This window comes from Manacus candei, unplaced genomic scaffold (assembly GCF_025592945.1).
Source record: "Manacus candei isolate 608988 ecotype Guabito, Panama unplaced genomic scaffold, ASM2559294v1 h1tg000007l, whole genome shotgun sequence".
Taxonomy (NCBI): domain Eukaryota; kingdom Metazoa; phylum Chordata; class Aves; order Passeriformes; family Pipridae; genus Manacus; species Manacus candei.
The window spans coordinates 3,487,983-3,513,719 of NW_026138055.1; the positions used below are offsets into that span (position 1 = coordinate 3,487,983).

Consider the following 25,737-nt stretch of genomic DNA (forward strand, 5'->3'; position numbering starts at 1 on the left):
TAGCCTGTGGCAAAATCCAATGCATGTACGTGTGACTGCAAAAGATCAGAAGAAGGCATAAGCATCTGATTTAGAATACTTGTACTGCAGAGGCAGATTCGTAGCATATGTTGAGAGCTTATATGGAACAGACCATGCAATATGTGATACCACACGCAGAGAGCCAACACTCTGGAAACTTCCTTCTCCTGGGAAAAAGATCATGGAGCAACATTTATTTTTAAGAGGCACCCTCATGTTTTACATATTCGTGCTTTCTGTCATGATATTTGATAGCATTGCATTTCATCACTTGGAGACACAATGCTTGGGAAGACAGGCTTGGAGAGTACCTGTGCTCTGCTCAAACCCATTTCTCTGCAGCTTCGTGCCATACTAGTCCCATTATTTGGCCACTGTGTGTTCTGAGAGCAAATTGTGTGTAGTTGGGCTAAGCTAATGAAGCATATCCTGAGAGAGGTGCGCTGGGGGAGGATGTCGTGGATTCATAGACACAAGGAGCAGATCAGTGATGTGATCACAAATAGCAAGTCCAACCCTTCTTCCTGAGTTCAAAAATAAGTTTACATGAAAACTACACTTTTAACTTCCCATGTGCTCAAATCAGAGCAGCAATGCCATGATTAAACCTACTTCTCACCCTGATTCCTTACACATAACCCAGGGGACCTGGCTGTCCTGCCTGTGTCCTTCCTCTGCTCTTCCTGACAGCCCTTTTTATGAGCAGACTGGAGTGCTGTGCATCAGCCTCTGGCTGTGGGTGAGCAGGAGCCTCAGATAGTTACCTACCCTCTTGCTGCAGTGGAGGTGATTGGTGGAGGCACATCCCTACCAGCCAAGAATCTCTCATCTGTGGGGACACACAGATCCTTCTGTCAACATCTCCTTCATGCTGAATAAAACATCATTTGGGTGAGGCCAGGGGGAGCAACCCTCCTTCTTCAGATCCTTTTTCCAGTGACTAGGGGCTGCTTCCAGGTATTGAACATGCAGCCAAGGCTTCTTACTTCTCTCTGCTGACACCACCACTCATCATCCTCCTGAAGCATAGCTGGGGGAAACAGGGGTTTGCTGGCTGCTTTCCAGCCAACAGATGCATGTTCCCCTCCAGAGAAGCAGCTCTGGTCCTAGGGAGATGGCCTGATGCAATGACATTTAGGGAAAGACCTAAGGCACAGCAGCAGAACTGTGAGGAAGGGATCATTGCTGGGATAAGAACAGTGAAAAGGCTACAGGAAGGGAAATGGCAATAGCAATGAGAGACATGATTGGCAATGAGAGGAAGGTGGGGCTGATGGAAAGAAAATGAAAGAGAGAACTCTAAGAGGAGCAGTTCAATCACTCTGTAGATAATATAGGATATTTGAGCCAGGATTTCTTTTTTTTTTTTTATATTCTAGCTCTGATCCATGAGTTACTGCAGAAGAATTGTTTTATTGTTGTGTGGCTGACTTTCCCCATTTATGAACCAGATAATGGCCATTAGCAATCCTACAGCAGGTGAGGGTACCTTCAGATCCTAGCCTGGAAGTGTTGACACGACCATTATTGATAGACATGTGGAGACAGGCTGTCTCGGTGAATACTTCTGCAAAAATCTTCTTGAGTCTCTAAATTTGGCAGGTCCTAGAGCACTACACCAAACCTGAAGCACTTTCAAAAGGTCTGACACTGGTACTTGTGCCCTTAACTGTTCTGCCACCTCATGAAAAGTTTTGCAGTGTCTGGTAACATAGAGGATGTTGTGAGGGAAGGGAGCAGGAGAGCTCTGAGCATATCCTTAAGGACTAACCACCCGTAAGATTTGTCTGCAGCTCCAAAAGTACAAGGGAGGTCTCTGCCTGCCTCAGTGTAGGAGACCTGGGCAGACCTTAGACAAGTCAATTTATGTCAATTGTTCTCTCTCTGCTTCAGCTCTGTATTTAAAAAATGAAATGTGAGGATACTTTGCAGAGGAGTGATGAAGGTAAATAAGGTAAAGAGCAGGATGTGATGAGGTGTATTGAGAGTTCATGTAAGTGCTCAGATAGAAATTCTCCAGAAAGGTGGATGCTGTAATCAGAACTCATCATGCCATTCACCTCGCTGCACTCCACCCTCAGTCACTGATCATTAATGTCACTCAGAGACCTGAAGTGATTTTAACAAATTGTCTGAGAAGTGCTGTTTCTCATTTTAATGGGTCTTAGGCAAGACAGCAGAAGAAAGTAATTCAGTGCCACAATGCTGATAGCAAAAGAGTCACAGATGCTGATATCAAAAGACTTATTTAGTCCATTTTGATCCTTTTTGTCATGCTTTTCTCATCTCAACAAACAGTCACTGGTGGACTCCACAACTGGGTCTCTCTGAGATCCTCTCTTAGGATCCACGGCCCAAGGTTGAAGCTCCCTAAAGGACTGGCCATTTTGAAGATCTTCACCATATATTCAGCTGTGTTCAGTTCTCTTTTCAGAACCCAAGTAAGTGATGAGGTTTTCAGATAGGAGTCTTACAGAGACAGTTGTGACTGCTGTATTTGTTATAAGCTGCTACTTGGACATCATCATATCTGAGCTTGTGCTTCGCTTGCCTATGTGTGCAGTAGGTATGTGGACTGGTGGGATATAGTAGGGAGCCAGAAATGTTCAATAACCTGGTGTTCAGTTTCTTGAAAGTTTCACATCTTCTGAACCAAGGCAGTATTTGGCCTTTATTTTCTCCCCATATTGTTGTCCAGAGCTGCTCTGGCCAGATGCAATGTTCATGCCAGTCTGAGTCATAGGGCAGCTGGAACAAGCTGCTCTCTTCATCACTCTTTGGAGAAGTTTGTTTGCTTTGAAAGGGTAGGGCCCTTGTAGAGGACACTTAATTTTCTCCAATTTACATCATTTTCCTGCTCAGATGTTTGGTTGTTTTTTGGGGTGTGTGTGTCTCTAAACTTCAGGAACTCTGTTGAAACAACTATTTCATGTCTGCTGATGGAAATGCATATTTATGTTTAGTGGAATGACACAAAGAAATGAAGAGTTCTTTCTTCATGACCATGATACCCCCCCTTAAATCACAAAAAGTTGATGATTCAGACATTAAAGTGATCCAGAATCCTGTTCTTATTACTGGGGTCACCGCATATATGTGGTAGAAAAAGAGTTCTGGTCTTTGCCAAGGGTGTCAGTAGGCACTAACTTTTTCACATGCCCATATACCTTACTGCACTTCCTGTGGGTTAGCTGGCTTTCACCAAGTTGGGAAACATCCATAAAGCGCTGTGAGTGGAAGTGACATATTTACCTCGCCTTGTCTCCTTTCATCCCATTTTAGACCTCAAACTGTCTGACAGCATTAGGAAGCCCCACAGAATGAGAACTTGAAGTACTGCTGGATTTATTGAATCTCTGTGATATCTCTTGATGCTAACATTAACTGAATACATTGGGAATGGGGCAGAATACAACCTCTGTGAGGCGACTTTCAGGGATATGGGAAACAGAAAAATGTTAGAAATGAAACTTGGGAAACCAGATCTGCCTGCTGGTTTTCTTGCAATTAGTCAAGGAGCTGGCTCACAGTTATCTCTGAAAAACAGAGGACAGAGGAAAACGTTGTATTGCTCTTTACAAATAAACAGCAGTCATTAAAAGAGCTAGTAACTATCCAATAAATTTGTCTTCTATCTCTAGTAAAAGAGTCTAAATAAGGAAAGAAGAATAATTTGCTGTGCCATGCATTCACATCAGCCGTATGTATATTAACTAACTCTCAAGATAGTTGCCAAGACAGAATGTAAATGATGGAAAAAGGAAGGAGTGAATTTTGTTGGAATGGAATAATGGAGAAAAGACCAAACAAAGTAAATCTGTAAGCAGTTAAAGCAAACCTCTTCCCTGGTGAAGAAAAGTTTATTGAGGTTTCTGTGTGACTCAAAGCACACTTTAGTTATTAATTGGATTCCTTTAGTGACATGTGGGAAGTATGCAGACCCTCTACACATGTTAACTTCACCATTGAGAAGGAACATGAATGATACATACATAGATTTGTAAGAAGCAAATCCAGACATAATCACTTAGTTTGATCCAACTGCAGACCAAATAGATGAATAAAATGTGGTCATTTAATCTGTGTAAATAAGATGTCTGTTCATGTACTGTGACAATTATTTCATGAAGACTGAGCTGAAAAATTAATTTAGATTGACTGGAGATGAAGATTATAAACCAGACTGAAAACAGGCTGGAGGCACTAGAAATGCATAGTGATGAATAAATGCCAACACTTGGTGGGAGATACCTCAGGGGAACAGCAGGGAACAATGTTAAATTGTTTTTGTTTAGGATCCTTATTAATGATTTGGAAGGAGGATTGGCTATGATATAAGCTCAGTGCTGGGATGGTGCTCATCATGAGAGAAATCATACTTTCCAAAGCACTAACGTTGACAACTTTTGACCTTACAAACTTTGGGTGAATCAAAATCCCAGAAAAAGATGTCAAAAAGTTCAGTTTGGGGGTCTTACCTAGAGAGTCCCAGTGAATGCACCTGTCTGTAGATCCTTCACTTGGAAATCTCAGTCCATGAGGTTCACCCTTTAGAGCAAAGTTTCCACTAGGATTCAACCTCTCCTACTTATTTATCTAATGTTTGTCCAACTTCATTCACACTGGATTCTCTGTACCAGAGCCTCCTGGCTGACCCATGCTGTTTCATTGTCCTGGTATTTGAACATATATTGTGATTCTAGCAAATATCTAGATACTACTAAATATTTCAGACAGAGGGGTGGTGAAGCAATAGGGAGCTGTGGGGTCTGTGTTTCCTTGCTAAATTTACTGTTTTCCAGTCTGTTTCCAGAGACCTGGGATTTACTCAGGGAAAGTTGAACTTCAGGACTGTCCTTTGGAGAATATCACCACTGCCTTGACATGGAGATTCAGTCCCCAGAGTCACTGGGTTATCTTTACCTCTTGAGTTTGACTGTGAGTGTTCAGCTGTCCTGCTGAGGGGAGAAGGGCAGGTGCTGGCTAAGAAAAGGGATGGGGCAGTGCAGCTTGCCTCGTTATGTGCATCTGGACAAAAGGAGCTGGACAGGTAACCACCTTCCATGCCTGAAAAGAGGTGCAGGGAGAGAGTTATAGGAAATGCAGAGCAATTTTGCCATCATTTCACAATGCATTGGTTGGTACTGTCCAGCTATAAGGCTCAGCAGAAGTTATTAATCCATAAGGTGTTGTGGTGCTGCCCCCCATTCCTACACCACCATGTGTGTCTCTTGTAAGGCTCAGGAAGAAATACAGTGAGATGGTCTGTGCTGGACTCAGTTCACAGGCAACCAGCTTGACAAGGCTGGTTTATATTCCATGTTGTGAACTCCCTGGGGCAGTGAATGTCTTAATGAGTTTAATTTACACATCAGAGGTGCTTAGTCAGGGGGTATAGCTCAGTGGTAGAGCATTTGACTGCAGATCAAGAGGTCCCTGGTTCAACTCCAGGTGCCCCCTCAGAAACTGCTTTTTAGATTAGATAAAAAAAAAATCTTTTCTTTGAGAGTAGTGGGGCACTGGAACTGGTTGCCCACAGAAGTTTTGGATGCCCCATCCCTGGAAGTGTTCAAGGCCATGTTGGGTGGGGTTCTAAACAACTTGGTCTAGTGGAAGGTGTTCCAGACCATGACAGGGGGACTGGAATGAGATGATTTTTAAGGTCCCTTCCAGCCCAAACCATTCTATGATTTGTGGTTTTAAGGAAACGTACTCAGTGCTTCAACACCGAATAGCAGGATTGACATTAGGAGGCACATTAAAGCATGAGTAACTAAAATAACAAGACACAGACAAAAAGCAAATGATGATGGAGAGGAGTGTTAACCATAGGAACACAATTTATTTCACCCCCTGCAAGAATCTCAGTTTTCTCTGTGAAGTCTTCTGGTTTGGGTACAGATACCACAAAATATGGCAGTCTGAGGGTCACAAATGCCAAATCTCCTCCTTCTCCAGTGCTTGGCTGAAGGAAACATTCTTCACATATTCCTGTGCTTAACTGAACATTGGTTTGGGTCTTGAGTAGGAGGAATGACTAAGAACTAAGAATTAATTACTTGATTAATTCTCTGATTATTCTTTGCAAGTATTAGAAAAGGTGTTATTATCTGCTGAAAGTTCATTATTTAAATTGTGCTTTGATGAGAACAGAAAACAAGGGAATCAGTTACTCAGAGTGGTCCATTAGTAGTGTATTAAAGACAAATGCAGAATTGCACGAAACTTTTCCCAAAGATGACATTTATTAGGTTGTAAAATAGCCTCCCACAGAAGCATCTGAAGCCCTGTCACTTCACTGATAGGTTACTGAGACCAAGAGGCCATAATACCTTCCTAAATTAATTGCTGTTTGAACTGGAGAGAAAATTTTAAAAAGTTGGTTTGAAGATTCACAGTGACTGTAAGTATCCCACAGCCCTTGCAAAACTGTCAGAGAAACTGGATTTATTTCTGTTTTGAATGTCTAGGTTTAACTTCTAGCTATTGGCCATTGCTGATCTTTTAAGGCTGAAGAAACCTAATTAGCTAATTCTAATTCTCTCTTTAAATATTTATAATCTGTGATTAAGAAATGTCTCAGTCTTTTCTTTGTAAAATTAAAGAGGTAAATCTTTGCATGTCTTTCTCCAGAATGAAGTTTCCCAATTCTTCACTCATTCTTGTGTCTTTTCTCTCAATTCTTTTTAGTTCCATAGAACCTGCAGCCTCTGAAATAGGCTCCAAACATCAGCAGCAGTTGCACCAATGCCAGGTTGGGATGTGATGTAATTTCTTTGCTTCTTCTACTTGATATTACATCTCTAGTACATGCATTATGCTGCTGAAGACGTCTGTATTAAACCACTTAGATTCTATCCCTTGCTAGACTTTTACCAGTTTGCTTCTGGCCTCCTTTCTCATGTTTGAGAAACAAGATCTCTTAATTTTACCTTCAGAACTCTGTACATGTCTGTCCCGAAACACTGTTGTCTCTGTGCAGTTTATTGAATTCTTCTCTGGATTGTTTTGCTTTATTGTCCTCTTTATTCCATACCACTTCCCAAAATTTCACAAACTTACTAAATAATAGTTTAACTTTTTCTCCCATGCCAGCAATAAAAATAATAAACAGCACCTGGTAAGCCAGCATCTGTATGGGATTGAAAGTTCAGTTGCTGAGTGAACATTTGCCATTTACTATTTAATTTGGAAAGGTATCAGCTGGTCTCCAATTCATCTACACTGTACTATGTTTATTTTAAACCAGCCAAGTTTATTATTCAATAATTCAACTCTGGTGCTCTTCAGAAGCCTGTTACATCAACCCTATTACTTTTTTTCAACCAGGGTCATCAAAACTAGGACTGGATTAATTAATAAGATTCCTTTTCCATTACACATTTTTGACGACTATTAATTGTTTACTGGTCGAGCTCTGCCACAGATGTTCTGTGTTCTTGCCCAGGACTGGTGTGCAGTAGACAAGCCTGTGATGATTACTCCCTTTTTAATGTATGTGATGTATGGAGAGCATCCACTTATTTACCTCCTTCTAAAATCTTCCCAAAGCTTCAGAAAAGCATTGTGTTGCAGTGAGCTGGGGGCGTACATACAGCAGCTACTGGATTTCACTAAGGGCTTTTAATTTTTAATGCTATTCTAGATGTGTCTGTTGGTTTTTACTATTGTACCATACTCCCTTCTGAGCAGCAGTTTGCATACAGAATCTCTTGGGTATGTGCTTCTTGAGAGAAGAGACAGGAGAAATCTTTGGGAAGATCACCTGACCCGGCCTGAACTGTTTTGTTTTCCGTTCTTTTCCTGCACCTGTCAGACGAGCACTGGAATATCTTCCAGTAGTGCATTAGGCAAAATGATCATGCATCTTTCAACTATTGTTTTTACAACCTCCCCTCTGGAGAGGAGTGTATTAAGTGCAGCATATTATTTTCATAGGATTTTAAGGTGGTCTGACTTCTGTGAAATATGTTATCCTCTTACGTATTTTAGAATCGTAGAAACATTTAGGTTGGAAGAGACCTTGCAGAGTCCAGCCACTAACACAGCACTGCCAAGACCACCACTAAACCATGTACCTCAGCTCTTGCTGGCAACAGTCTTTCTGATACAGGCCAGGATGCCATTGGCCTTCTTGGCCACCTGGACACATGCTGGCTCATGTTCAGCCACTGCTGACAGGCACCCCTGGGTCCTTTTTCAGTGGGCAGCTTTCCAGACACTGCATCAAGCCTGTAGTGCTGCTGGGGGTTGTTGTGACCCAAGTATAGGACTTGGCACTTGGCCTCGTTGAACCTCATATAGGTCTCCTTGGCCCATCGATCGAGCCTGTCCAGATCCCTCTGCAGAGCCTTCCTACCCTCCCACACATCAACACTCCCACCCAACTTGATGTCAGCTGCAAACTGACTGAGGGTGAACTCGATCCTCTCGTCCAGACTGTTGATAAAGATACTAAACAGAGCTGGCCCCAACTCTGAGCCCTGGGGAACCCCACTGGTGATTGCCCACCAGCTCGATGTATCTTCATTCACCATCACTCTGGGCTCGAACATCCAGACAGTTTTTACCCAGTGAACTGTGCACTCATCCAAGCCAAGAGCAGCCAGTTTCTCCAGGAGAATGCTGTGGGAGACACTGTTAAAGGCTTTACTAAAGTCCAGGTAAGCAATATCCTTTCCCTCATCCACTAAGTGGGTAAACCTGTCACAGAAGGAGACCAGACTATCCAGGTGGGACCTGCCTTTCCTAAACCCATGCTGGCAGGCCTTGATCCCCTGATTGTCAGGCAAGTGATTGCATCCAAGATGGGCTGTTCCATAACCTTGCCTGGCACTGAGGTTAGGCTGACAGGCCTGGAGTTTCCTGGATCATCCTTCTGGCCCTTCTGGAGATGGACATCACATTTGCCAACCTCAAATCTTCTGGGACCTCCCTAGTTAGCCAAGACCACTGATAAATGATAGAGAGTGGCTCAGTGAGCTTTTCCCACAGCTTCCTCAGTATCCTCAGGTGGATTGCTATAATGTGTGTGTCAGTGGTATAGCAGATCACTGGCCATTTCCCCTTGGATTATGGAAGCTTCATTCTGCTCCCTGTCCCTGTATTCCAGCTCATGGGGCTGGGTACCCTGAGAACAACTGGTCTGGCTATTAAATACTGAGGCAATGAAGGCATTGAGTACCTCTGCCTTTTCCTCATTCTTTGCCTTTATGTTTTCCCCTGCTGCCAATAAAGGGTGGAGATTCTCTTTGTCCCTCCCTTGGTTGGTAATATATTTATAGAAATGTTTTTTATTGTTTTTATGCAGCAGTAGCTGCACTTTTATTTCACAAAGGAGATGCTTAAGAATTGAACCACGTACCTTTAGTGAAAGCAGATGACATTTGAAGTAGTCTGCACTTCCCAAACAAATACATTCCACCATTTTGATAAGACACTTTTTTCTATTTCCACTGATTCAGAGGATCACAGTTGCTAACCATTTTCTTCTTCTGGACCTTGACTATGTGTTGGAGATGTCCTGAGTGCAGACAACAAAGGTGAGGGCATAGAATTTCAGAGTTCTTCAGGAAACTGGAATAGACAGTGGAGGAGAGACTTGATATGCCATGATGTTCTCAGCTGGATGAGATTCTTTTATCAGATATCTCTATGTCCACACCTGTTCCATAGTTGTATTTATCTATCCAGCCCAACCTGACAGACACTGGTCAAAAATAGCAGGTATGGGAGCTTAGCACCAGCATTCATTGTCAGCTCTTCTACTGCATGTTGGAAAGAAAGATTCATTCTCTGAGGCACTGGGGATTTTAGGTTAAAATGTTACTGTACTCAAGTCAGGAAGAAGGGATATTTGATTCAGGAATCTTAGCTCAGAGTCCAGGACATGTTGGCAAAGCTGAGTTCTGGGTATACAGATGGGCCAATGATTAGTGGCTAAAACCCAAGAAGAGCTGTGTTATAAATGGAGGGATTCATGTTATTTCTCCCAGAGCATGACCATGCTTCTTTGCAATGACCAGTTTTGATGCATGCTGGAGTTATGGAGAATAGTTTGCCATCTGCTAACAAGTTGGGGCAAAACTTATAGGCTTCAGGGATGTCAGATAGGTTTTATTTGTCCTGGTTTTTTTTCCTGGCATCTTGCTTATATAGTAAGCCTCTTGCTCAAATTCATCACCTTCCTAAGAGTAGAAATGCAACTCTGAAATACTGAAAACAATTAGCCCTTGACAAGACATGATCAGAAGCATCTAACTAAATCCCTTAAGAGCAGCGGTTACCAAAGTTTCCTATTTGTGAAGACCTTTTTGTTGCCACATTATGGTTTTCCTGTGCAATTCCAGGTCTGTGAGCATTTCTAGTTCTGGGCTCATGATGCAGCCTCATTTGGGAAACCTTGCTCCTGCCTTGTGGGTTCCCCACAGAGCAAACACTCCTTGTTGAGCCCCTTGAGTCAAGAAGTGTGTTCTTCCATGGGACTCTGTTTCTCTCTCCTTTGTGATCTCTGTTAGAAATGAGAAAGCCTCAACAGTGCTACATAAGAGGGATGAAGGCTTTCATTCTTCCTCTGTGTATTATTACTTTTTTAATTTTTAAGAACAGAATCCTTGATCTCCTCTTTTCTTCTCTAGCACATGGGACACAGTCATGAATAAGTAGCTGAGTGGATTTGGGAACAGATCTCTGGTGTCAAGAATAGGGAGGTTTCCACAGAAGGTCTCCCAGTGCCTTAATTTAAATAACTGTTCATGGAAAATTTATGTCATTATCAACTTAGCGCAGCAAAGATGGTGTTGGTGTCAGTGGTGCAAACTGACCACAAAGCCATCCTATTAATAAACAGTGTCTGCAGCCACAGTGGGATTTTACTGTTTTAAAAAATTTGCCTACTTTTGGCTGTGCAGTGGAAAAATAATGCCTGCTGGAGAGTTTGTGTCTCTGACTGTCTTCTGATTGTGACCTGGCATGAACTCACTTATGTAATGTTTCCTAGCAGCAGTGCTGCTGCTGGAGACGAGGCTGTTTCTGTGACCAGAGGTAGCTCCACCTTCAATTTTAAAGGTTTTTCTAGCTATTCAACTTAACAAATATCATGTCAGGAAAGAGAAGGTTTCTTCCCAGTCATCACATCACTGTCAGTGGAAGCCAGTAGTGTTTTATCCAAGCCTCCTGTGCCAGGTGAGCTTGCTGTTCTTTTGTCTTGTTCTGTGTTGCCAAAGACTCCTCTTTTTCTTGTTCTTTCCTCCCCTCCTGCAGGTAAGGAATTCTGGTTGAATATTGCAGTGAGGTGACTCCTGGTTAATATATGTTGTTTTTTTGCTCTTGTGCTGAATGCAGACCAACCATGTGGTTTGGGAAGATTTTGATGTGTAGCTCAGGATGGTGGATTTTTGGTCAGATTTACAGGAACATTGCTATGGCAGTCCAAGGCTCTGCGGCAGACACTTAAAGGCTTTGGTGTCAGACCTTTGAAGGACTCAATCTCAATCTAACATAATAAACAATAATATTTAGTTTCAGGCCAGGAATTTTCTTCATAATTTATGATATTTGTGGAAGTCATGATTTCTTTAATGTAGCACAAATCTAACTATGCAAGGAGAGACACAAGAATAAACACCAGATGTGCTTCCAGGCCTAAATCCAGAGCTAGAAATCTATACCATACTTCATTCAAGAGCAACAGAAAGAGTGCTTGGATACCCCTTTATTTCTTTGAGTTGCCTTCATATTTCAAGAGCAGAGGCTTTGTAGCATGAAAGTGTAATTTAAGGATATTTCTATGCTGATTGCAAGCACTCAATTCTTTGCACTGTAAGAATTAAGTGCTCTTGGGATGGAAGTGATGAGTCTCAGCTGAAGTCTATCTTAAGATAGTCTGCTAGTGATCAGCTGTCTATAGCCAGACATCTGGCAAGGATCATATGGCAAGAATCAGATCTATAAGTCCAACATAACTCCCTGAGAGCAGTTAGACTACTCCAGTGGAGTGTGCTCCCTGGGACAGTACTTCTGATACACATCTATGCCACAGACTTATGCATCCATATACAGCAGATCCCAGACTGCAACACTGAGTACCAGGTATTCTGCTTTCTTTTTCTCAGATGCTAGAGCTTATTTATAGGGCTTTCTGTTCCCCCTCCCCCTTCTCTTTTCTTTCCTCGTCTGTTGTTCTCAATTTTCCCTCCTCTCCACTCTTTTCTTTTCTAAATGGGTAAAATGACACATCTCAGCTTAGAATTTATGTTAACATGCACTTGTCTCCTGTTCATGCTCATGATGGCTTATAAAGCCTGAAGGGAAATTGTGTAATTTAATGTCCATTCATGTGTGTTTTCAGTACTTCCCGTTAAACAGCTACATGCAGAAATGTTGGCAAGAACAGAAATAACAGAAATGCCATCCCTGCTATTTCATGGAGTACAAAGCAGTCATTACAGGGAAAAATTTGCCTTGTTTTCCTTGGGAATATCTGGTCGCTTCTAAGGATTTCTGCCCAATCCCCAGTTTATACTACAGTACACTATGGACGTGTTTGGGCTGGCTCCACACAGAGTAAGACAACACCCACAGTACATCCAAGCTAATGTGCCTCTGGATAGGGTTCATCAGTTCAACAAGCCGTGTCCCTTGCATAATTTCACTGCATCTGGACCAAGCTGATGCATTTCCCTACCAAGTGCTGTCCTGCAGCATGACATAGCACAGCCAGCCTGGTAGGGCATCACCTTGGAGATCTCTCCATGTTGTGACACAAACCAATTAAAAGCTACATGTGAAGCACTCAAATTTGTATTTCAGTTGAGCGTTCTCAGAGACATCCAGTGCACTTCTGTCCTTTCTCTCCTAGGTGTCTGGTACCCCTTTTTGTCTTTCATTTCTTAAGGCAAGTTTTCCCTTACTGGCAAGCTGCCTTATTTCAATGACCTTCTATTTTGAATTTGCAGTAAATAAGCATGGCTTTGGTTTTCTTCAGATGGCCAGGGCTGTATTCTGCAGTATAAAAACCACTAGTAGAAGGCAGAGAATAGAACTGATTAATCAGTAATAGCACCTCAAATGCATTTATTTACTTTTTAAGTGCTCTGGGAAATACTTTCCTTGAAAACTGCAAACTGTGATACATGTAGATTGATGGCTGAGTGGCTTTACTGAACATAGAAACCAACTCTGTATACAGAGTGACTGGAGGTGTAGAGACCTTGCTGACACCTCTGTGACATAGGATTATTCAAGCAGGATAAGGTCATACTAGAAAACTTGCTGGAATCTCAAAGCAGAATCTGACAAACCTTGGAAGGTCAAAACTATGAGCGTTTTGCATGGATTCTCCTTTCCTGCCTCTGAAGCCTACTTCCTCAAAAAAAGTTAAAAGAAGAAATGTACTTTTAAGTTCCTCTTTGTAAATGAAATCATAAGTGATGGAAAATAAAGGCAATTGATGTAATATAAACCTCCTGGTAACTGGAGAAGGTGCTGCAGAGGCTTCCCAGCAGTTATACATCGAGAAAAATTCTTAATCTCTTAGATAATGTGGAAAAGAAATGACATTTATTATCTACAAGTTCTTACAGGCTAAGGATGCAGTTTATAAAACTGTATTTGGCTTTCCCTCCTTTTCCTCCTTTATTGTAATCCTTCACCATGGATCATTTTACATCCAAACTCACCTTCATCTGTTATCATACTTCAGTGATTTATCAACATCACAAAGGTCTGATTAATAAGGCTAGAAGGACATCCATCAGAAGAACTGAGAATGTGTGATCATTTCCTCTCAGGCTCTCATTAGCTGTGCCTATCCTTCAGGGAGTTTTATCTTTGTCTATTTCCAGACTTAATCATACGAGGTTTAAAAATAATATCCCCAAATTAATCTTTTGTTTCTCTGGGTTTTTAAAACCTTTGGTCAAGATGGAATATGATCTCCATACTGTCAACTGAAATAAGTAGAAACAACCCAAACTGTCCATGTACACTTTTAATGAATGAGCAGGCAAGTCAGAATAATAGAGGGTTTGATTCAGCTTCCTTCATTCAAGATGAACAATACAAAGATCTACAGATAATCTTATGATCATATAACATATTTGTGGGGTAGGTAGGAATTACACTCTCAGTGTCTTTTCCAAAAGGATTTCCTTTTCCTTTACATTGCTTTGGTTTAAAATGAAATACACCTCTGGTATTTTCAGATTGCTACGATTAAGTGAAGCGGGAAAGGTTTTGTTTCAGTTTCTATACTAAGCTCTTTTTTTAATGAGACACTCCTAGGTTAAAAATACCTTTTGAAAGCGACTTCCCACGTCTTTCCTACATTAGTGACAGATTGGAGAAGAAAATGTGGAGTACGCCTGAAAGTGATAAGTTGAGGTTAGAGGTCTAGCCAAAGTCAAGTGCTAGGGAGTTTCAGCTGTAGAGAGCTGATGCTTTGAATTATAATCAAGTGATTAATGTTTCTAATGTAAGTGAGTTTGGGAGTTACAAGGACTTGCAGCAACAGCTTGGATAAGTATGGTGAAACCTGCTTTTAGAGATATTTTATTTATAGCACATTCATTAGGTCAGAGAGAATGGACAACATGTGCCTATGTGGTTAATGATAAATCCATCTGAGGACTAAACTAGTCTGCTGAGTTATGAGAAAGCCATTTGTAGGTCAGATTTTTCTGGAGAGAGACAGACTTGAGAGAAACAATTCCGATTTGTTTGGGGGCGGGGGTAGAGCAGGGAGAGGGGACAAGATGGAACCAGCTTTTCTCCTTTTGCAAAATACATAGGATGTAAATGTTACAGATCTTCATTAATTTTAAAAGGTCATTTGCCTGTGAGGTGCATGTAGTTGGCTTTATAAATACCAAAAATAGCATGGGAAGGAGCAGGCATGCCTGGAAAGGTATAGGAATATTTTTTTTATAAAATATCAGATAATCTCATGTTAACATATGAAAACTGCAGTGATTTCTGAAATTGCAAAAGCCAGAAAAGAATACATCTCTGAGGCATTGTAGTTTTCCTTGTGAGATTCAGACATTCTAGTATGAAATGAAAGGTATTCAAGAAAAAAAATAATTATGTAAGACTATTCCTTCTGTTTGAATTCACCACACCTTAATCCTGCTGCTGTAAGCAGTTTAAGATACTCTTTCAAATAGAAATAGTTTCGTCACGGTGAGAGCATAGCTAATAAACCCAGTATTTTGGCACATGATTCATGTTGTGGTTTTAGTTATAGGTCTACCAATAAGATAAAAAAAGACTGTCCCTATCCAGGGTTGTGCAGGTCCTTCTGCCACAGCTCCCACAGCTTTCCATCATGGACCATGATGCCATTTGGATTAAAAAAAAAAAAAAAGGAAATGAAAGCAACACAAACAAGCAAAATAAATCCCTTATTAATTCCCTTTATACAGCAGCCAAATGCATAAGTGTGTTATTTCACTCTAAAATCTCAACAGTTTCACACTGCAAATCCTCATAAATAAACAGGCAAAACCTGTCCTTTTGAGACAAGCTTTTCCCTGCCACTACACTTATTTTTAGGTAAAAATGGAAATGTGATGTTCATTTTCAAGGAAGCTAATTGCAAAGTGACTACTCTCAAATGTGTTGCCCATGCCTTTTCTGGGCGTTGCTGCAGGTGTTGTTTGTGAATGAGTTTAGATTATCAGAACAAACTTTCAAAAAAGCTGACTGATTATACTAAGCATTTTTATAGAGAGAAAATGGCACCTAGTGCAGAAATACTTAGTCACACACGTATAAATACAACAAAACCAAGTATAGAAATCTATTTCAGATTAAGTCACATTGAAAAGTCATTTATTACTCTCAGGATAATGAGTTAATGAAAGACATGGTGGCTTTGCTCCTCTCTTGACACTTTATAATCCAGACTGGACACCCTGCTGAGAAGATGTACTTCAGTGCCAGTCAGCTTCTCGGGCTCCAGCAGTAACTGCATGAAACCTAATAGCCTAATCAGAGTCTACCTCATTCAGAGGCTACACAAGATAACTTGTTTCTGGCATCAAAAGGCATGACAATACTATTATGATATTTATTTTATAGATATGAAATATCGATTTTGCTATTCCAGGTAAACACATATATTGTTTTTGGTCCTCACGTTAGACACTGAAAAATTTAGTGCAGAGACTGAAAGAGTTAGCTAGGCTCTCTCCATAATCCCTGGAGTAGGAGGGGCAGCTCCAGAGGCGATTCACCTCACCTGTCTCAAACTGTGTTTGGATAGGACAAATTATCCTCTGCAAGTGCCAGTCTCTCTTTACTAACTACAGAGACAGCACTGTTATTTAGTTCAGATCTACCTTTGAGGTGGCTCAGCTGAGTGGAGATATATCCACTCCATGGATTTAAGGACCACACTTGTGCTTTGAATGACAAAGGCAGAGCTCTAGGGGTTGAAATGCTCCTTGCCTTGAACAGTTTACAGACAAAAACCAGTATCTGAAGTGCAAGACATAAAGATATTAAAGCTGTGCAGAAAAGTCTGAGACTCACAAGGGGAAGCTTACATTTATCCAGGGCTTCAGTCTTGTGGTCTTTTGGGCAACTTGTCATTCTGAAATGAGCTATATTTAGTTTATTGGTTAAGTTAATTAAATAGCACCAGGGCCCTGCAACTGGAAAACTTTTATGGTGTTAAGTGTTATCTCAGTCCTTGTTTATTCCAGTCCATCAGCAGGTCTCTGGCATGGCTTGAACATTATCATGGACCAGAGTTTTTGGGGGTTTAAGGGCATTTAGCCTCCAATATGCACATGGCTGGGCTATGCCTGATGGCCTCAAGGCCAAAGGCCAGCTCTGACCCTGTTTAGTTCATTGCAAGATACAGCAGCAGTCTCTTCCTTTTCTGTTTTTATTTTACCTTGCCAAAATCAGAACTGTGGGGAAACACCTGTAGTGTGCTGGGCTTGATACAGGGTTAGCCTTACTTTGAAGTACTCTGGCACTATCTAATTCCCTTCTGTTGTTCTCTCTAATCTGTAAAGACCTCACAAATCTGATTTTGGCCTGGTTACCCTAATCTGCATCATGGGCTGTTCATTGACTTCACTGGGCCACACTGGAGTATGTCAGGTTTTGGAGCTGGTTGGTTTTTTGAACTTGTTGAGCAAACAGATCTGCAAGATCTCTTCCTGACAGTACATGAGCTCTGATCTGAAAGGAGACACAGCCTCAGACATTTGTTTTAAGGACACAACTATTCTGATCTTATTTGAACTCAATACAAGGCTCTGTTTATATTTCTTTGATTAATTGAAAATAACCTCTCGTTAAGGGAGTGACAACCGATACCTTACGATTGTGCTGAAGTCATTCACAGGAGTGAAAAAAATACACCAAAGGTTAGGCAGGTCAAAGCCCTTGTTTGGATCAAAGCATATGTTGAACACTGTATAAATGCCAAATCTTAAAGTGTTTTGTATTTAAGGTTGGAGTTTGGAGTAAAACGATACTATAACAATAAATCCCTAATTCAGCTTGTTAGTTCGCTACTGAATTCACAAAGGCACAGCAAAGACAGAGATGCTTCTGATGGAACAACTTCATAGGAGTCCAAGTGTGTTAAAAATTTACAGCATAAGTGAGGTAATACCACATTCAGTTCTGGTAGGCACATTTCAAAAAGGACTTTAATGCAATGGAAATGGATCTTGAAAGAGTGACAGGCACGATTTTGTGGTTTGTCCATAAATCTCTCTTACCGTGAGAGACTAAAAAAGCTCAGCTATTTTTATTTATTCAGGACAATGTTACAAGATGACTTGTCTGTGGTTTTGTAAGGTTGAGCTTACAAGGTGAGGGAGCAGCAGGCTCCAGTTTCCACTCAGAGCTGCATGGCTTGGGTACTTTCAACCGAAATATTTGATTGAAAGTTATGCCTGGGCTTGAAATATTCCTGCTCTTCTTAGGGTAAACTGAGGTTGGGCTGTACCTTGGTGGGCTGCAGCTTTCTCTGCTTATGCTTGATCTGCAGCTTTCTGGAGTGACTGATGAATGATGGCAAGGGTTGAGGGTAGAGAGTGAGACCAGACAAATGCAGATGAAAAAAGTAGCTTTTTTTCTAGACAGCTTTTTTTCTTGACAGTTATTTATTCTGAAATAACTTATCTGAGATGGCTCATCCTTCCCTGAAAGCCTCTTATTCAGGCTGGGATATCTCCTTGAATGATGTGCCATAATTTGTAATGATTCAGGTGTGGTTTTGGGACACCAGTCTGTGGCTTCAGCTATGCAGGTGATCAGACCAGGTGACTGAAATGATCAAATGAATCATCTCCCTGGCTTTAAAATATACCTATTAAATAGGAATATATAAAAATTCTGATTTTAATAGGGATATTATATTCCTATAAAACTAATTGGGAAATAAAGAGTCCCTCTTTAGCCTGAGAAAGTTCAATTTTTGGAAAAAAAATATAAATCTCTCACCACTGTTAAATTTGTGACCAGAATGACTATCTTCATATTCTCTTTCCAGGAAAGAATTGAATCTGAGCTTAGAATTGGGTTTCACGGTCCCTAAAGTTTACTGTATCTGGTAGGACATCTTTGAGCAGGATGAGGAGTGATACACCTTCTTCCAAGTGAAAAGTTTCCATTTGACCTGCTACTCAGTCTACAGTCTGGACATCTTATCTATCTTTCTTCAGTGGCGTGGGTATCAAATCAGGAAGACAAGAGGACCCCTCAGAAAGTCCTATCAGAAAAAACTTTCAAAAAAAAGCAGGTGGGATTTACAAAGAGCCTAAAGTCAAACTAGGTCTGGGCTGCCTGTGAGGACACATATTTTGGGGGTTATGTCTAAAGTATGCTTTCAAAATGCCACTCAGTTCAATAGTTGTTGTTCCCTTGTACCCTGTATGTAGAGAGGTGTTCAGAGGATTTGCTTTGCTGGAAGGTTAGAGTGGATATTAGGAAAATATCCTAACAGATTAGGAGTAATGCTATTAGACAATCCACTAGATTGGATATCACGAAAAATTTCATTACTGAAAAGCTGGTCAGGCATTGGAACAGGTTGCCTGGGGACATGGTAGAGTCATTATCCTTGAAAGTGCTAAAAATTGTGTGGATGTGGTAGTTGGGGCTATGACTTAGTGGTGAACATGGTGCTGCTCGTTGGACTCAATGATCTTTGAGGTCTTTTTCAGCCTTAATGACTTTTTGACTGTGATTCTGAAGTATCCATCCAACTCTGTTCAATTAAGGCAGTTTCTTGCATCCTTCAAAGCAAAGGTTTGACTACATGCACAGTGTGATTTTCTACGTCTGTGGGTCGTGCCATTGTCACATCTTGCCAGTGCCTGGGCTGCCACTTTGCCTTGTCCCCCAGGCGTGTGGAGCCGTGTGCTCCTCACCAGGCTGGGCACAGGACCACAAGCAGCCCTGGCCCATCATCTCCTCCGCTGTCCCCTTGCACTGGGAGCCGCGGGCAGCGCTGCATTTCGGAGCGACCGCCCGCAGCCCCCGGTAGAATGTCCGGGCTCTTGCCGGCAGCAGCTGCCCCACGGAACGCAGAGAGGGGGACCTTGCTCCTGCTTGCTGCCCTCGGGCACACGACGGAGCATTCGAGGAGCTTAGAAAAGTCAGAAAACTGCTGAAAATGGCATTTTGCTCTCAATGTCTAACATCATCACACCACTCCTGCTCAAATAAATAAACTCTGATGGGAATCCCCCCCGTCCCCCCTTCATTCCTTGCTTTAATAAAACTTGTCACAGCGATGTTTTCTTTTCCAGTCAGCAGATTTTTACGCTGGTTAATGAGGGGGAAAAATTTCTCTCTTCCTCCCCCCCCCACCCCCCTACCCAAATTGCCTCCCCTTTCTTTCATGTCAGGGGCCAAGTTTGGATTGGAGCCTGGTGAAGTTTCTGTGTCATTTCCTGTTGCTGCCCTGCTCGACACTCGCTCCCGCGCTCGCTCCGCTCTCCAATCCTCCCGCAGACGCACAGGGCGCCCGCCCTCCCGACCGCCGGCTTTTGGGGAGGATGTGAGAGGGCTGGGGCAAACCTCACGCTCCCGCCTGTCACAGCGCATTCCTGCTCTCACCGTCCCCACGGGCTCAGCTCCCGACCCCGCTGCCGGGAACGCCAAGAAAGCGAGCGCTGGAACAACTTTCTCCTCTCCGGGCAGCTCGCTGTACTTCCCAGGCGGCTGGGGAACCTGAGGCGGTGAGAGCAAAAACATCCTTCTCTTGCAAACTTCGCCACCGACGCCGTGGTCCTGTCCATGCAGGTCGGGATGCTGGTGTTTCGGAGGTGGGTGGGCGACGGGCTGCGGTGCGGGAGGGACGGGAAGGGACGGGAGCCCGGCGTGCGCCTCGCTCCCCAGGAGAGCTCAGCATCTGCGAGGGCTGGCATCGGTACTGTTTTTGCAGACGCTGGTGACTTGATGTGACTGATGGAAAAAAGAGCTGTTTAAGGGAGGGAGGAAGCAGCGTGAAGCTGTACAGAAACTGGGCAGGCAGTGAGTGAAGGTGAGGGAAAGAGCAGGGGCTGCTCAGCGTTTTCTCTTACGTGCTTGCCTTTTAGCTTCAGTTTAGCGTTCACAGGTTTTTCCCAGGACTGGCTTGCGGCAGCGTTCACGGGGTTTGTGAGTGTGTACGGTCCCGGCGATTGCTTTTCTGATCAGAAAGAGCTGATACTTGCTGGAATTTGTGTTACACTCGCTCAGAGGAGTGGGCACAAATCAGCTGGCATCCGTAAAATCCTGCATGTGATGCCTTTCCTCTGCCATTGCCTTATTTGCTCGCTGAACACACATATATTTATTTGGTAGGAAAATGATACAAATGCTTGTGCTTTAAAGTGGAGCAACTGTGACTTCATGTACTATTTCTGTCATTTCTGACTCGTTCAGTCTTGACTGTTTCTTGGACAAACAAGGCGTAACAAACTGACGGATAAATCCTGAAGCATGTGCTGGAGCCAGTTCCCGGAGCTTTCAGAGTTAAAAGGCTTTCTTGAACTCACTGACACAGGGCAGTAAATCTCAACGTGTCAGTAAGTGAGGGGAAAAAAAGCACTTGCAGAGCATTACACACCGGCAGATAGAGTCTGTGCTGCACAAGCCCAGGTCTTCACAGGCAGGATTAGCTCCCAACACCTCCAGCTACTCAGCAGCATTTAGAAAGGTCAATTATATGTACAATATTTACCAGCTAATTATGAGTGAGGGAATAAAAGCCTTGGAGTTGGCCCCGGGAAAAATAATCCTAAGGCTTTGTGTACAGTGTGTTTACCTCCAAGTCATTGCTCAATTCATGTTGCTCCCTTAACTCCCCCTTATGCTAATTTTGAAGTGGAGTCCTCTGTTCCCACCTCCCTAGAGGGAATGTGGTGGAAGAAGGTACAAGATGGGAACATATGAAGGGGGCTTTGGGCTCACCCTGAGCACAGCAGTCCTTCTCCCCAGCCTCTAAGAGGCACCTTCTCCCATGGCTGGGGAAAGTTCAAGCTCCCTGACCAGCCTTGGCATCCCTTGTCTTGCTGCCATGAGCAATGGGGGACCCAGGAGACGTTGCTGACAGCTTTGCCTGAAGCTGGTTTCTAAGTAAAAGCTCAGTTTGTTTCACAGTTCCTATATGAAAGCCTTTTTTTATAAATGGAGTTGAGTAGGAAATCCTTTTTTGTGTCTTCCCATCTCCCAGACTCTTTCCAAGTGCTTTGCTACTTCTTACTGATTTATTAAAAAGTATTCACTTTCAGTATTCATACAGCTGGCTTATATATGCACTGTTGAGTTGGTCTTGAGGGTCTGTGCTACCACACTGGTGATACACATTAGTTGGTCTCAGATGACCTTTGGGTGTTGCTGGGATTTAGGAAGGGCCAGGACGCTCCAAAAGGCAGTTTGGATTCGGCGACCTTGTTTGAGAGTGTAAGAGAGTTTAATAATACACAGGCGTAGGGCTGTGCCAGTTGGCTTCAGGGCTGAAGAATGGGCTCTGGCATGGGTTAGTTTACTAGCAGAGACATAGCCAAGAGAATAATGAGCTCATGTAACAGAGGGAGGAGAGAAGCTGTAGTAAGAGTTGCTCCCAGCATCTCTTAGGACCCTAAGAAACAGTATTTTTATCTAGAGTTGTGCTCTGTATTTCTCAATATGAAAGGGAATGGTTTGACAAACTGCCATTTTTTAAGGGATCCAGTAGTCAAGTCAGCTCTGAGGGGAACGGAATCATTGCCTGAACAAGGGGACTGAGGGGCTAACTGTGCTTCAGGGGCTGCTTTGGGTGCTTGAAGGGGGATTGGAACTGAAGTTCTTAGAAATCCACCCATATATATGTCTATACAGGTGTTGAGAGATGAGCCTCTGTCTCAAATGCGGTTTTTGGGAGTCTGTTTCTAAACTATCCTAAAACTTTACCTATGGGAGCTATAGTTGGAGATGAACATAATTTCATCCTTAATTTTTTTGGATTTTAATGTGAACACACTTCACTTTAAGATGGCATCACTCCACTGATTTCAGTGAAGTTACTCCTGATTTATGGCAGTGGAGGGCAGGTAAGAATCAGCCCCTTAATCCTATTTTTTTTCTACCACCTGCAAAGGAGAAAGCAAGATGAGAAAAACCCACTCAGGATGAGATCATGACAGGAACTGAAGGGTCTCGAATACCACCAAGACTTTCTTGGATTTCTGACTTGCCCTAAATCTCAGCTTTTTGTTCTGTTAATGGAAACTTGTTCTATGTAAAAGCAAATGCTGGGTCCCTGCTTTTACACAGAACTGCTGTAAAAGCAAAGACAGGTCCCCGTCCCATTTCTCTCCTTGTGTGAGCGTGTTCTCCACACCACATGGTGCTACTGTAGCCTTGACAGATGAGTCAAGGAATGGCAATTCCAGTTCTGCTCCTTACCTTGGGAAAGTGCTCTGGAGCCCAACAGACTTTACTGTCTGGAAATATTTCCTGTTGCACAACATAAATTGTCTGTTTCAGTTTAATCCTGTTGTCTTAGATTACCTCACCAAAGTACTACCTTGAGTGAAGCCTCTCTCTGCGGCCACTCCACTACAGTGGCGGAACCAGTATTGTGAGAGGCTGCAGGTTGGGAAGATTCTGCAAGAAGGTGGGATGAGCACGTGCTTCCCTTCCCCCTTTCCCTGTCTTGCACAAGGGCAGGGTGAACAAGTCCGGCTTTGTAACAGTGGGTTTGTGCTAATTTTAGACCCTGAGCCAGATCCCTCTGCAGCTCCGCAAGCCCATGACGGCCACTGAGACCTCCAGGAGAGATCTCTTAGCCCTGGTGACTTCTCATGGCTCTGGTGGTCCTTTCCTCTGAGATGCTTCAGTGCTTGAGCTTGGCTCCTTGTGCTGCCTGAGGCTGCTCCAAGGATGCGCTGCTGCTGCCGCCACCGAGCCATCAGCAGCATGTTGCCTGCCGTCAGCTTTGGTTTCTGATGGAAGTCTCCCAGGGAACAGCAGCAGCATTTGGGGTAGCCTTGGCCCACTAATGCTTGTGGATTCTTCCCAGCTCCCTGTGCTTCCCTGTCTCCCCAGGCTGAGTCAGACACACTGTGTTCATCTGCTTTGCTCATGCTGTAGCTCCAGCTCCAGTTCTTGTGGTATTTAAATGCTGATGCGCAAATTAAGGTAACATTTACACGCTCTAGTGAGTCTTCAGCTCGCCTGCACAAATCTCCTGTTTTCCTTCTTCTAATGCAGTGCCACTACCTGAGGACAGTGCTGCCTCCTTGCTCCGGGGAGCTGCTGATCCCTGCTCTGTTTATGGGACATTGCCATAGCAATGAGGATGTGTAGTGGGGATGGTCAGGATCAACCAGACTGTATCCCTGCTGCTGGCCAAACATAGCCAAAAAGGTGCCTGCCTCCTCCCCTCCCCAAACAGAACCCTGTTTGCTTTGGCTATTTTTAAACATGCTTGCTGCTGGAGCCTGAAGTTCGCTATCAGCCTGAGCATTGCCACTGTGAGACTCAAGCTGTTTAAAGTGGGTTACTGTAGGGATAGGAAGGACAGTTTTTGTTCTTCTGTCCACTGGCTTGGAGCTACCTGATGTGATGGTGGTTGTGGCAGTCCCTTGCTTCCCAGTAAATTGGCTAAGGGCACAGAATTGCTCAAAGCCAGAGGCTTTGCCTTCTTCCTCCCAACTTTTGGAGTTGAACTGGTGAGAAGGAGGTGAGAGGCCTCTAGCCCATCAGCAATTCCCTCAGTCATGCTCTCCCTCCCTGGAAGTGTTATTTTTGGTTAATTCATACAAGTCTTGGCCTCCTTGGTCTATCCTGTGGGAGGAAGCTCGAGGCTGGAATTTTGTAATAAAAGCCAGATTTTTCTCTGGAGGCAGAGTGGAGGAGGCCACTCCTGTTGCTTCTCCAGTTCTTGTTAGTTCTTCATCTGCCTAATTTGGTGATTGTGAGAGGTTTCCTTTCCCTGCTGAGAATAAATTTGGCCTTTGAGGAAGGTCAGTGTTTTGGTGTTCACCCTAAGATACTTGATTTCTGCAGAGCTGCTAGCGGGAATCACAGCTCGAGCTGTTTGGACTTCATCTTCCTGATGGAAATTCCCAGCAGTTTACTGGGGATGAATCTCTGAGTGTGTCCCAGGCCATTGCAGAACCATGGAATTGCTAAAAACAAGGAGTCTTCTTCCAGTGTCCTTGGCCAGAGTTAGTTTGCTCTTAAGCTGAGGAGCACAGAACAGTCTGTCCCCTTTCACACCAGCAGCAGCTGATTTTCACTGAAGCGAACACGTCTTTGTACCTGCAGTTTGGAGAGTTCTCAGAGGTGTTCTGTGGTTATGAAAAAAACAGATTTGGCCTCTGATTTCCTCTGTGACCTTAGTATTTCAGCGTTCTCTCTTCCACTGACCATTGGCAATGGAAAGACCACCATTCTGTCTTTGAAGTGGGGGTTGTTTCTATAGGGACTGGTGCCGTGGAAAGCTGAGAACATCTGAAATTGTCATAGTTTAAATATGCAGGCTGTACCTTAAATATATACAGGGAGCTTGCTAATTAAATCTGAGTTTCCTTCTTGGTCATCAGACACCATACTAAGGATGGAGATTGCAGCTGAAGCTGATTTCTCATCCTCACTGGTACTTGACACACTACCTGTAAGACGTCTTCTGGCATTTCCCAGCTGGACTTAATTCACTAACTTAATAAAATCTATCTTGTGCTCCTTTTATTTTACTAGTTTCTGTGATTCCCCTCTGACATAGCCTAAATTATGCTTGGATTACTTTTTTTTTCTTCTTTTTTTAATGCTTCCATGGACTGTATAGTCTTCAGAGATTTATTTTTCTTTAATGAAATCAGCCTCATTTTCCTGGCTAGTGTACTGCATGAATGTCACATTTAAATATGTGCTTTCAAGTCCAGTCCTTTCCATCAGATATATTACACATAAATGTATTTACCCTACATTTGCCTGTGTTAAGCTGCAGTGATGATTTACTATATCAGTGACTATGAAACACTCCACTTCCTCTGACTCCTGTTTTGTTGTTTCTCATTGTTTACTATCCACAGTCTCCGATTTTTTTTGAATAATTTGCAGATTGTAAACTGAAATTTTTTAAAATCTTTTCCTCTGATTACAATTACATTAATATGTATTTTGTAGATTTGGATTACAGAGCAAGTACAAAAAGCTCTTCTGAGAGCCATGATGCCATGAATGTCACAGCAGTGTGTGGTGCCAGGTGCCAGA

General features: G+C 42.9%; 1 protein-coding gene and 1 non-coding gene across 7 annotated transcripts in view; both read left to right on the plus strand.

Annotated features, from left to right (window-relative positions):
- EVA1A (eva-1 homolog A, regulator of programmed cell death) overlaps positions 1-25,737 on the plus strand; it is a 213,481-nt gene that overhangs the window by 126,651 nt on the left and 61,093 nt on the right. The window contains exon 1 of one of the 6 annotated variants that reach the window (XM_051810434.1): positions 19,936-20,231. The exons of 1 other annotated variant lie outside the window; for it this stretch is intronic. The gene's annotated coding sequence lies outside the window, so the exon portion shown is untranslated. Of the gene's footprint in view, positions 1-19,935; positions 20,319-25,737 lie in introns of those variants that run through there. 4 more of the 6 variants (XM_051810449.1, XM_051810432.1, XM_051810459.1 and 1 more) reach the window with 4 other exon arrangements.
- On the plus strand, positions 5,410-5,481 carry TRNAC-GCA (transfer RNA cysteine (anticodon GCA)). Its single transcript has one exon. It is a non-coding gene; the product is annotated as a tRNA-Cys (tRNA).